We start from the raw sequence: 12162 nt of genomic DNA on the forward strand, positions 1-12162 counted from the left end.
GAGAATGGTATACTAAGAAGTTTTTTTGTGTGTTACATTGGAATGTTACGTTTGGAAAAAGTACATTACGAACTTTTTTTGGAATGTTACATTGTTACGTTTATTAAAAGTATACTAAGGAATATTTTAGTATTTTTCTGTGTTACATTTGGAATTACATTGATTGGAGTGTTACGTTGGAAAAAGTACACTAAGAAAAAAAAATTATGTGTTATATTGGAGTGTTACGTTTAGAAGAAGAAAAAATACCCTAAGAAGTTTTTTTGAAATATTACGTTATTACATTTGGAAAAAGTACACTAAGAAATTTTTTAACATGTTACATTACAGTGCAATGTTATTGTAGTGTTACATTTTTGTTCGTAATGTGAGATTTATTCTAGAATGAAGGAAAATTCAAAACTTCTGTAGTGTGGATTGCCTAAATTTGTAATTTTACATTTGGAGAAATTGACTTTTATTCCTCAAAAATTAAATCCAAAAGTGTAAGTGACAATCATTTTGTGTAATTTTTACTTTAATGAGACCTTTGAATTTATAAGAAAAGAAAAAGGACTAACCAGTTCACAATATTATATTTTGAGATTTATTAGTGTTTCTCCGATTATTTACTTAAAAGGAATAAAAAATAAAAAACTGAAAGGAAAAGGTTTAAAAATTCTATCAAATTGATTAGGAAAGATTTCATTTTGTAAATCTTCAGTGATATTTAATGCTGAAAGTTTGGAAGGATTTGATTTTCCATAAAATTTTTGGTTGGGCTTGGGCGGTTGGCCCCTCCCTGCTCATAAAGAATTGTACACCTTGCATGACGTGCCAAATCTCTATAATTGAGTTTGGCTCTTCTCTGTTCAAACACAAAAAATATAGTGCCTAGATTCTCTAAAATTGGGATTGAGTGGTTATTTTAACGTCCAATTGACCTAGCTGTTGTTATGCATGATCTTTTTGGAGAGTTTATAAATTGAATGATTTGTGAAAAAATTAAAATTCTCAAGATTTTGATATGTGATTATGTGTTAATTTTAAATAATGAATAATAATTTTAATTAAACAATCAATGACAAATCGAAACAACGATTTAACATAAATAAATAATAAAAAATAAAAACACAATTGAAGCGTCTCCAATTGTGATAAAAAATCACGTGTAAAAACCACAAAACAATCTATTAAGAAGATAAAAAGAAATTACATAAGTGTATCCTTAATTACCTAACGAATTCACGCCCGAATTGAGCTAATCCTATTGTGACTCTTCCACCACCGTCTTTACCTCGAAATTGTTTTACCCAACATGGAATCCACAATGTCGATATTGAATCCACGACGATAAGCCACTTTGGAATCCACCAAAATTTCAGGCCAAAGTTCTTCAGAATTTACCGAAGAATACCTTTCTCTTTTGTGAATGAAATAATAAGAACAACCCTTAATGTTTGACAATCTGAAGTTCGTTAATCAGTCGATCACCTTCTATACACTAAGGAAACTCATATAAAACAGTCTTCAATAAAAAACACTTTGTCTTTCTTTCTCTCCAAGATTTTGGACGACTTAATGTTGGAAAAAATGATTTTTGGGGACTTTAATTTAATATTAAAGTGTGGTGACTTTAATTAAATATTAAAGTGGATCCTAACCATTTTTTGTGTTGGGTCCAAGTGAGCCAAAAACCATTGGGTTTTGAATAAGAAATTGCTTCATGATGTTAGATTCATGAATAGAATTTTAAAGAGTATTTAAATCTTTTTTCTTGGCTAAAGGGTGTGAATTCTTTGGGCATCCATACTTTTCATTTTTGTAGAAAGGGATTATGGATGCTTGGTGTTTTAATGACTAGCCTTAAAGGCTGGAGGCTTTTCCTCTCTCCCCTATACATGTATAAATTGAGACCCTCCTGTCAAGTTTAAATATAGAAATTTTTGCTTCCATTTTACAAGTCAATTTGCTTGATAGTTCCTATTGTGAGAGAGTGCTGCCATTGTTTTGTTCGCTAAGCTAGACAGATAATGCTTCTGCCGTAGCTGGTTTTGACCGTCGTATCCTGGGAGACAGACATCGGGTTTCCTCAAGCACTCGACCCGTGAGGCGGCGAAATCTGTTTTAAGGAAACTGCTTCCGTGCAGGCTTCGGTTTTGTCTCTTTACCCTTTATTATTTTTTGTGTATTTCTGTTGAAATTTAGTTGTAATTATCAGCATATGTTCTTGGTATATAATTTGTTTTCTTCATAAATCTATTTATTTAATTTCACAATTTTGAACAACAAGCTTAAAACAGATTTTATATATCTTTTCTATGAAATTGATCGAATAGATTTATATAGACTATTAGGTTAGCTTTGTATAATGTTACTAGGAATTGTTGCGGAATTGCTCACTATTTCAATAATTGTAAATTATGCAATGGTGCTCTCTATTTGCTTAGTTTAATTAGAATGCTCTATTATAATTTGCATACTTAATTGTATTAGTATGATCTTGTTTTATGCGTATGGTTCATCATTTCCCTACCATGATTTGCATGAATTTTAAGGTTATAAAATATAATTTATGGATGTTGCAATTTTGACATGCTAATTCTATTCTATTCTCAATTTGTTACATGCTTATTATTTTCTAGGCTAGATTACATAATTTAATGTATTTGGAGTTATAGAGTTTTATGAATTGTGTACATGATTAATCTAAATTATCTAATTGTGTGCATTAATATGAATTATTTAATTAGGTGCATTAATCTGAATTATTTAATTGGGTGCATTAACTTTGAATTTGACTTATCTATTTGGAGTTATTAGTTTAAATGTTTATTATGAATTAATTTCATTCATGACTCATGAGTATTGAACTTTATTTTAAAGTTGTAATTTAATTTTGAAGTTACAAATTGTATTTTGTTTTGGTACCTTATATTAGTTGGTTACTTATATAATTAATAGTTGGCTAGATGGTTTCAATTATTTATTATAATTAAATTTTTTAGATTATTTGTTTGTATTCTGTTGTGGTTTGCTACTAACTTTCTTTGTAGGGATACCAATGGGAAAAAAACAAATATAAAACCAAATGAATAGAATTTGGGATGTAAAAACAAAAATGTTTGGACTACTAACGTTTGTGAATAGGAATACCTAAGCGTGGAAAGGCTTTTGGATTAAATAGAATCCTTATGAATTGGCTATTTTATTTAAATGTTTGAAGCATTTTATATGCGTGTAATTGTTATAGCAATTTTTTAAATTGCTTATAAGTTTGGAACTTGGTTTGGTTTTCTGTAATAGAAACCAAAGTTTTAGCTTTGGCTAAAGAGTAGTTCTTATTTGTTCAGAAATGACAACTAAGATGGATTTGGTTTCAAACCTTTAGAGTTTGAGGAAGTCTTTGGATTTAATCATTTTATTCCCAAAGTGTTGAAAAACCAAATTTGGAGAAAGTCTTTGGTTATAATCTGATTATGTCCAAAGTGTTTTGGTTTTGAGAAAGGAAACCAAATTTTAGCATTAGCTAAAATATTTTTGATTTTATTCAGAAATAATGGGCTTAGTTCTGGGAGTACCGGTTAACTTTTATGAGTGGTGTAATTCTGATAGCAAAATTTATTTGCTTGGGAATCGGTTTGTTATAACCTGGTTTATCTTCTGAAAATCTTAATTTTTAAATTGTTTCCTATGGACTAGGAGTCAACATCCTCTTGAATGTTTTGTCAAAAGGTTAACTAGGTTTTAAGTGGGATCGATGTGACCCCTCCAGTCTTCCTGGGAACATTCCTAACCATGTTCGATTCTAGGTTAAATGGTGAGACTAGTTTTGAATTAAATTTCCATCTAAGGGATTTTCTAAGGGTTAAGTTTATTTTCTAGAATCACAGAAGTGAAATTCTGTTGTGATGTTTCAGAAATGGCTTCAAAAGGTGACAAACAGAAATGTTGTTCCACCTGACAACCTTAGCCTCGCGAGATTCTTAAAGAAAGATCTTGAGAGATCAAGTATGATTAAAGGAAATCATAAGATTGCATTAAAAATTTCTCTGATTTGATCAGAGGTAATTAGTTTGGTATCCTTGTGATTGCTATGTGACTTTGCTTGAAAGCAAAGATGAGACAGCTTGTTATAGTGGGTGAATATTTTTTGGTTTTTTAAATTCCAAATATATTCTTAAATTGGTGGTTCCTAGTGAGTACAAGATTACTGATCATAGAGATAGAAAACTGGTGGTTCCTAGGAGATGTTAGACCACTGGGTACACAGTTATGAGATTGTGGTTCCTAGTAATGAACAGATTACTGATCACATGTCAAGACATCATGATTCCTAGTAGTGGAGAGGCTACTAGTCATATGTCAAGACATGATGATTCCTAGTAATGAAAGAGTCTATTGACCCTATGTCAGGACGTTGTGATTCCTAGTAGTAAAGTGACTACTGATCACAGGTTAAGACATTGTGATTCCTACTAGTAGAAAGTCTACTGACCATATGCTGAGAAATTAGTGATTCCTAGTGATAAGACTACTGGCTATGTTATGAAGTTCCGAATAGTAGACTATTGAACACTGGATTTGTGTTTCCTAATAGTAAGACTATTGGCTTCAGAGTGATAGGTTGGACCGAATATATTTAGGTGCCTAATTCGGTTGATGACATTCTGGGAATGTATTTACTGTGATATGATTTTGAGAGTTTCATAATCATTGTGACACAAGGATTTGTTTAAAACTTTGTATAAATTCTACAAAGAAGACCTGATTATCCGACTCCGTAATGAGGAGGATAATAGAAAGAAAGGAGGGAGTACCTCCTCAGTAAAGACCAATGTCGTTGAGCATGGCAAATCTTCTGGGATAAGGAAGAAGCCCCCTGTGAACAAGAGCTCTAAGTTGGGGCCAAGGGGTGGTGTTGCAAAGAAGTCGGCTTACAAGCCACAAGAACCTGGTTATCGGTTCTTTGGGAAGTGTTATAACTGTGGTAACGAGGGGCATCGAGCTAGTGACTGCCACAAGCAGAAGAAGCCATACAAGACCAAACCTCGTGCTCATATGGCAGACTTACAAGAGCACTCCCATGAGGAGGATGATATGCACTTGTCTGCCGTTGTCTCTGAGGTGAATCTGGTGGGTTCAAACCCAAGAGAATGGTGGATTGATACTGGGGCTACACGCCACATCTGCTCCGAGAAGAAGCTGTTTACAACTTTCAAACCGGTTACAAACGGTGAGAAGTTGTTTATGGGAAACTCTACTACCTCATTTGTTGAGGGAAAGGTGGTCCTGATGTTAACCTCAGGAAAAGAGCTAATCTTGAACGAAGTCCTGTATGTTCCGGACATTCATTAGAATCTTGTCTCAAGGTCTCTTCTCAGTAAACATGTTTTTCACATGGTTTTTTGAGTCCGACAAGGTTGTTCTGACGAAACACAAGTGTGAAACTTGTGTTGAAGCGAAGTGGACAAGATCCCGTATGTGTTATGGAAAGGCGTTAAGCCTTCTTATAAATTCTTACGAATGTGGGGGTGTCTTGTAATAGTGGCGATTCCTACACCCTAACGAGTTAGGATAGGCCCGAAATCTGTGGATTGTATATTCATTGGTTATGCACATAATAGTAATGCATATTGGTTTCTTGTTCATAAGTCTGAAATTCCAGACATACACAGGAATACCATCATGGAGTCAAGGAATGTATGTTTCTTTGAAGACATTTTTCCTTGCCGAACCCATGCAGGGGTTCCAAGGTCTTTGGAGCAATTTGATGAGCTTGCTAATGAGGATGATCATGTTGATGATCCAAGTGATGATCAAATTGAGGTTTTAGATGAGCCCAGGCGGAGTAAAAGGGCTAGAACATTCAAATCTTTTGGTCCAGACTTCTTGACTTATATGGTTGAGAACAAACCTCAAACTTTCCACGAAGCTGTGACTTCTCCTGAGAGTCCTTTATGGAAAGCAGCGATCAAAAGTGAGATTGACTCCATCTTACAGAACCACACCTGGGAGTTGGTAGATTTACCTCCAGGTTGTAAGCCTTTAGGCTGCAAATGGATTTTTAAACGAAAGATGAAAGCCGATGGGTCTATTGACAAGTATAAGGCGAGGCTCGTTATCAAAGGGTACAGGTAATGAGAAGGCCTGGATTACTTTGATACGTACTCACCTGTAACTAGGATAACATCCATTCGCATAGTGATTGCGATAACAGCTTTGCGCAATCTTGAGATACACCAGATGGATGTAAAGACAGCTTTCTTAAATGGGGATTTGAATGAAGAAATCTACATGGAGCAACCTGAAGGGTTTTCAGCTCTAGGACAAAGCAAGAAAGTCTGTAAACTTGTCAAATCTTTGTATGGTTTGAAGCAAGCGCCTAAACAATGGCATGAGAAGTTTAACAATGTAATGTTGTCAAATGGGTTTCAGAATCAATGAATGTGACAAGTGTATTTATGTCAAAGACACTGACATAGGTTATGTCATTTTGTGTCTATATGTTGATGATATGCTCATTATAGGTAGTAACGATGAAATAATCAAAACTACCAAGAAGTTGTTAAACTCTAAATTTGACATGAACGATATGGGCATTGCAGATGTTATTCTGGGAATTAAGATTACCAGAATCTCTGGCGGAATTGTACTTTCTCAGTCTCATTATGTTGATAAGATACTTGAGAAGTTTAGTGGATCAGATACGAGTGTGTCATCGACACCTGTAGACTTAAGTCTACACTTTACCAAGAATAATAAAGAGAGTGTCTCTCAGTTAGAATATTCTTGGGTAATTGGAAGTTTAATGTATCTAATGAGTTGTACTAGGCCAGATATAGCTTACTCGGTTAGCAGGCTTAGTAGATACACAAGTAATCCTGATGTTTCTCATTGGAAGGGCATTGTGCAGGTGTTAAGGTATTTACGCTACACTCGGGATTATGGGCTGCATTATACTCGATATCCAGCGGTGCTTGAAGGATATAGTGACGCGAATTGGATATCAGATATGAAGGACTCAAAGTCCACTAGTGGATTTGTGTTCACTCTTGGTGGGGCAGCCGTGTCTTGGAAATCTTCCTAGCAAACGCGTATATCTAGATCAACGATGGAATCAGAGTTTATTGCTTTGGATAAAGCAACAGAAGAAGCAAAATGGCTTCGCCATTTCATTGAAGGTATTCCACGTTGGTCTAAACCTGTGCCAACTATTTGTATTCATTGTGATTGTCAATCTGCAATTGGTAGGGCACAGAGTAATATGTATAATGGAAAGTCTAGACATATCCGTCGTAGACATAATTCCATACGACAACTACTCTCGAATGGAGTTGTCTCTTTAGACTATGTAAAGTCTAAGGACAACATTGCGGATCCGCTAACCAAAGGGTTAAGTCGAGTGTTAGTCGAAACGTCGTCAAAAGGAATGGGGTTAAGGCCTTTGGAAGTTACCGAAATGGAAACCCAACCTAGTTGACTGGAGATCCCAAGATCTAGGTTCAATGGGACAACCTAATTGCGTGTAACGGTGGTATGTCACTGAGAAGGTTAAACCTCCAGCCATTCCTTCTATTAGTGATACCTGCAAGTGTAGAGGATAAGCTGTTGAGCTAAGTATTGTAGGATACTTTAGTAGACTCACCTATGTGAGTTTGAAATGGGGCCGCTTCTAGAAGAATTAGGCAGGCCAAGATTCTTTGAAACCACTCGCTGAACCAGGCTAGTGTCCAGGGCCACACAGGGCACACCAGTGAGAACATAATGGTGGTAGGAGTAATTCCCGTGTGAGATCTATTGTCTTAGTTTACATAAACGGTAGAACAGTTCAAGATGTCTTATTCACTGATCTGCCAGTAAACTCGATAGGTTTTCACTGGGAGAGGTTCAAAGCCAAAAGCTACCTTCTCTGATGTCGGGGTTAGTCCGTTGTACTCTCTCTCAGAGTCTTTATTGTTGAACGATGTCCGTTTGTTGAGTCATTTGGTCAATTTTTATTCATATGGGGGATTGTTGGAAAAAATGATTTTTGGGGACTTTAATTTAATATTAAAGTGTGGTGATTTAATTAAATATTAAAGTGGGTCCTAACCATTTTTTGTGTTGGGTCCAAGTGAGCCAAAAACCATTGGGTTTTGAATAAGAAATTGCCAAGAAATTACTTCATGATGTTAGATTCATGAATAGGATTTTAAAGAGTATTTAAATCTTTTTTCTTGGCTAAAGGGTGTGAATCCTTTGGGCATCCATACTTTTCATTTTTGTGGAAAGGGTTATGGATGCTTGGTGTTTTAATGACTAGCCTTAAAGGCTGGAGGCTTTTCTTCTCTCCCCTATACATGTATAAATTGAGACCCTCTTGTCAAGTTTCAATATAGAAATTTTTGCTTCCATTTTACAAGTCAGTTTGCTTGATAGTTCCTATTGTGAGAGAGTGCTGCCATTGTTTTGTTCGCTAAGCTAGACAGATAGTGCTTCTGTCGTAGCTAGTTTTGACCGTCGTATCCTGGGAGCACTACAAGAAAAAGCACAAATGGCGACTAAAATTAAGAATTTCGTCGCTGAAAGTTGACCAAATGGCGACTAAACTGGATGTAGTCGCCAAAAATGAAGCCTTTTGCCGACTAAAATGAATTAGTCGCCGAATACCAGGGTTTTAGCGACTAAACTGTTTGTTGGTCGCCGAATGTAGCAGTTTTACCGACTAAACGTTGTTTGGTAGCCAAAAGCGACGGTTTTTGGCGACTAAAAAAAGATTAGTCGCTGAAAATGAAGGTTTTTGGCTACAAAAAAAAAATTAGTAGCTAAAAACAGTGAATTGGCGACTAAATTTCAATTTAGTAGCCAAAACGGGACGTTTTTGGCGACTAAAAACAGATTTAGTCGCCAAAAGTGCTATTTTTTATTTAAACATATTTTTTTAGCGACAACAAATTAATTAGTAGCCCAAAAATCATAGAATTGGCGACTAAATAATTGTTTTAGTCGCCAAAAGTGGCCTACATTTTTTTTAATAAATAATTTATTTTTTACATAAATTATATTCAATAAAAATAATTATATTTACATATATGCTTTTGTATGAATACCGGTCAAAATAGTATATAAATAATATATATTGCATATATAGTCATGTGATGTTCAAGTGGCATAGTGGAGGGAGTATGTTGGTAAAGGTGTTGGCAGTTGGAATGGTTCACGGTTCGAATCTCAGAAAAATCAAAGAATTTGTTTTTTTTTTTTTTTTTTTTACGGAAGAACCTTTGGCGACTAAACTTTTAGTCGCCAAAAGTGTTATTTTGGGCGACAAAATAGTTTAGTCGGCGATTCATGGACTATTGGCGACTAAAATATTAGTCGCTAAATGTGTGCTTTTAAAAAGTGTAATGCACCAATGGCGACTAAATAGTTGGTCGCTAAAGAGCTCTTTTTTGCCGACTAAAAAAAGTTTAGTCGCCGATACCTATCGCGACCGCGTATGCGCGACAAAAGGGGCGACTAAAAAAATTAGTCGCTGAAAGTAAAAACTCGACTTTCGGCGACTAAAAGCAGACTTTTGGCGACTAAAAATTTAGTAGCCAAAAATGATTTTTCTTGTAGTGGAGACAGATGCCGGGTTTCCTCAAGCACTCGACTCGTGAGACAGCAAAATCTGTTTTAAGGAAACTGCTTCCGTGCAGGCTTCGGTTTTGTCTCTTTACCCTTTATTGTTTTTTGTGTATTTCTGTTGAAATTTAGTTGTAATTATCAGTATATGTTCTTGGTATATAATTTGTTTTCTTTATAAATCTATTTATTTAATTTCACAATTTTGAACAACAATCCTAAAAATAGCAAACTATGCACTTTGTAGTAAGCTGAATCTCAAAGATTGCTCGAGCACAAATTTTACCGCTCGAGTGAACTCACTAAAACGCATGCCCATCGCTCGATTCCCATACATATGCAGCGAAGTAGCAAACATGAAAGGCAAATATAAAAGGCTTTCAAGATCACAAACTCCTCTTTATGGGCACACTTCAGGTTGGATTGACATCTAAATACTTACATCTTTACTAAAACAAAAGAGCAAATAAAAATTACAATTAAAGGAGTTTTGTCAAACGAAATTATCAATTACAAAAACCTAAAAATTTGAATTATTTAGATAGATTCAAAAGGACTCCTGGTAGCCCAGACTGGACTGTAAAGTAAATCCAATCCCAAAAATATATATCACTGCATTAAATAATTGAATTTAACCGAATTATTTGTCGCACTCTCTTCTGTCCTTTTTTTTTTAATTTTATTTTTTGTTATAAGATTATAATTAGATAGAAGAAACCATCAAGGGCGATGGTTCAGTGGTTCTTTGCCCTCCCTTCATGCACATTGTTCGAGTTCGACGTTTAGGGGGGCACAAAATCTACAGACCAATGCTACACTCTTGTCGCAAAGCTCTACGATCTTTGTTGTGAAGTGTATGTGGAGTCTGCTGTTATCCCGGTAGAGGGCACCTTCATTTAAGTTGGGTTGAATCTGATTGCCAACCAACTATCTTGAAGTCAGGGCCTACAGAAGTTACAATGTCCCCACAGAACTTCCTTTTTCTTTTGTTTAAAAAAAAATAAACAAAAATTAGATGGAAGAATGGTAGGAAAGATATTTAGATATAAGAATACTACCACATATAACCTGTGTTATGCACGAGATTAAATAATGATATTTTTTAATTAAATTGAAAATATTTTTTTGAAAAAATAGATAAATAAATTTTTAACTATTTTTAACTAAGTGGTTGTTTGAAATTAACATTTTAAGTAGATTTTTGACTATTTTAATAGAGAAGAAAAGTTATTGTATTTAGGAATGAATTTTTTAATTGTATGAGAAAATGTGAAGAAAATTCAGTAAGAACATTTTTGAGCTTGGCTAAGAATATGAAGTTAATCTCACTCTTGAATCAATAAAATTTTAAAGTTAATTTAAAAAATCATATTTGTTTCGAAATGAAATAATGCTAAAAGAATTAGCATATCTTGATTATATTTCCGATCTCTATCTTATAAGATTATGTATATAAAAGCAAATTTACAATATTTAGGTTGAGTAAATCATTCGATTTGTCTCTATAATTTTGTGAGGTTACATGTGATTTGTGAGTCGTTCATATTAGTTAAAGATTTGAAGAAATTATGAACGCTTTTTTTTTTTAAATGGAAAAAAATAACTTTATTGATAAAAACAAAGTACATACATACTGAATCAAATATTCAAACATACATTTGTGAGTTCTTCATATTAGTTAGATATTTGAAAAAATTTTGAGCAAATAATATGAGTATCAAGTTTGTTTATACCACAATAAATAAATAAATAAAATAAACAAAAATTGTCATGGTCACAGTCATGCACCTATAATATTACTCAAATGTATTGTGACTAAATAATCAATACATATGTCAAACCATTTGCAAGAGAAGTGTTCAAAGATTTAAAGCAATTTTAAAAAAGGAAAAAAAAGAAGCAATTATAAAAATAAAAAAAAAATATCGAAATAATGGGTATTGCCAAAACTAAAAGGTAATATGGCAAAAACATGATAAGTAATGCCGACTTAGGCAAAGACATAATCTCACATGCATAAATAATGATCTAAATGACTTCCATAGAAAATTCCAAATGATTTGTAGCTCTACATTGAAGGACTTCCATAGAAAATTTCTGGATTTCATTCAAGGACTTCCATGAAAAATTTCAAATGATTTGTAACTCTACATTGAAAAACAATAATAAAAAATTTAAAATTTAAAAAAATTTAAAAAAATCAAAAAAATATAAATAACAAACAAAAACAAAAACAAAACAAACAAAACTACATGTTGTCAACCTGAGTGACCATCATCATAAGTTTTGCTTAAAATAGTGAAGTTAGAAAATAATCAAAACAAATAACTTAAAATCCAAATTAGAGGAATTACAGTTAAAACATGCATTTTTTTTAAAAAGTAAATTTATCATTGTATCATCAACTTTTTTCTGATTGCTATGTATTGAACAAAAAATAAACATATAAATATAACTAAAAATCTCAAATGCTACAATCATGAAAATATTGTGATATGCCATGGGTTAATATCAGCAATAAAAATAATAATATTTAAAATATGCATTAGAAAAATTGATAAAACAATTGAAATA

The sequence above is a fragment of the Camellia sinensis genome, chromosome 11 (assembly GCF_055761805.1).
Source record: "Camellia sinensis isolate YWXY chromosome 11, ASM5576180v1, whole genome shotgun sequence".
NCBI classification, from domain to species: Eukaryota; Viridiplantae; Streptophyta; class Magnoliopsida; order Ericales; family Theaceae; genus Camellia; species Camellia sinensis.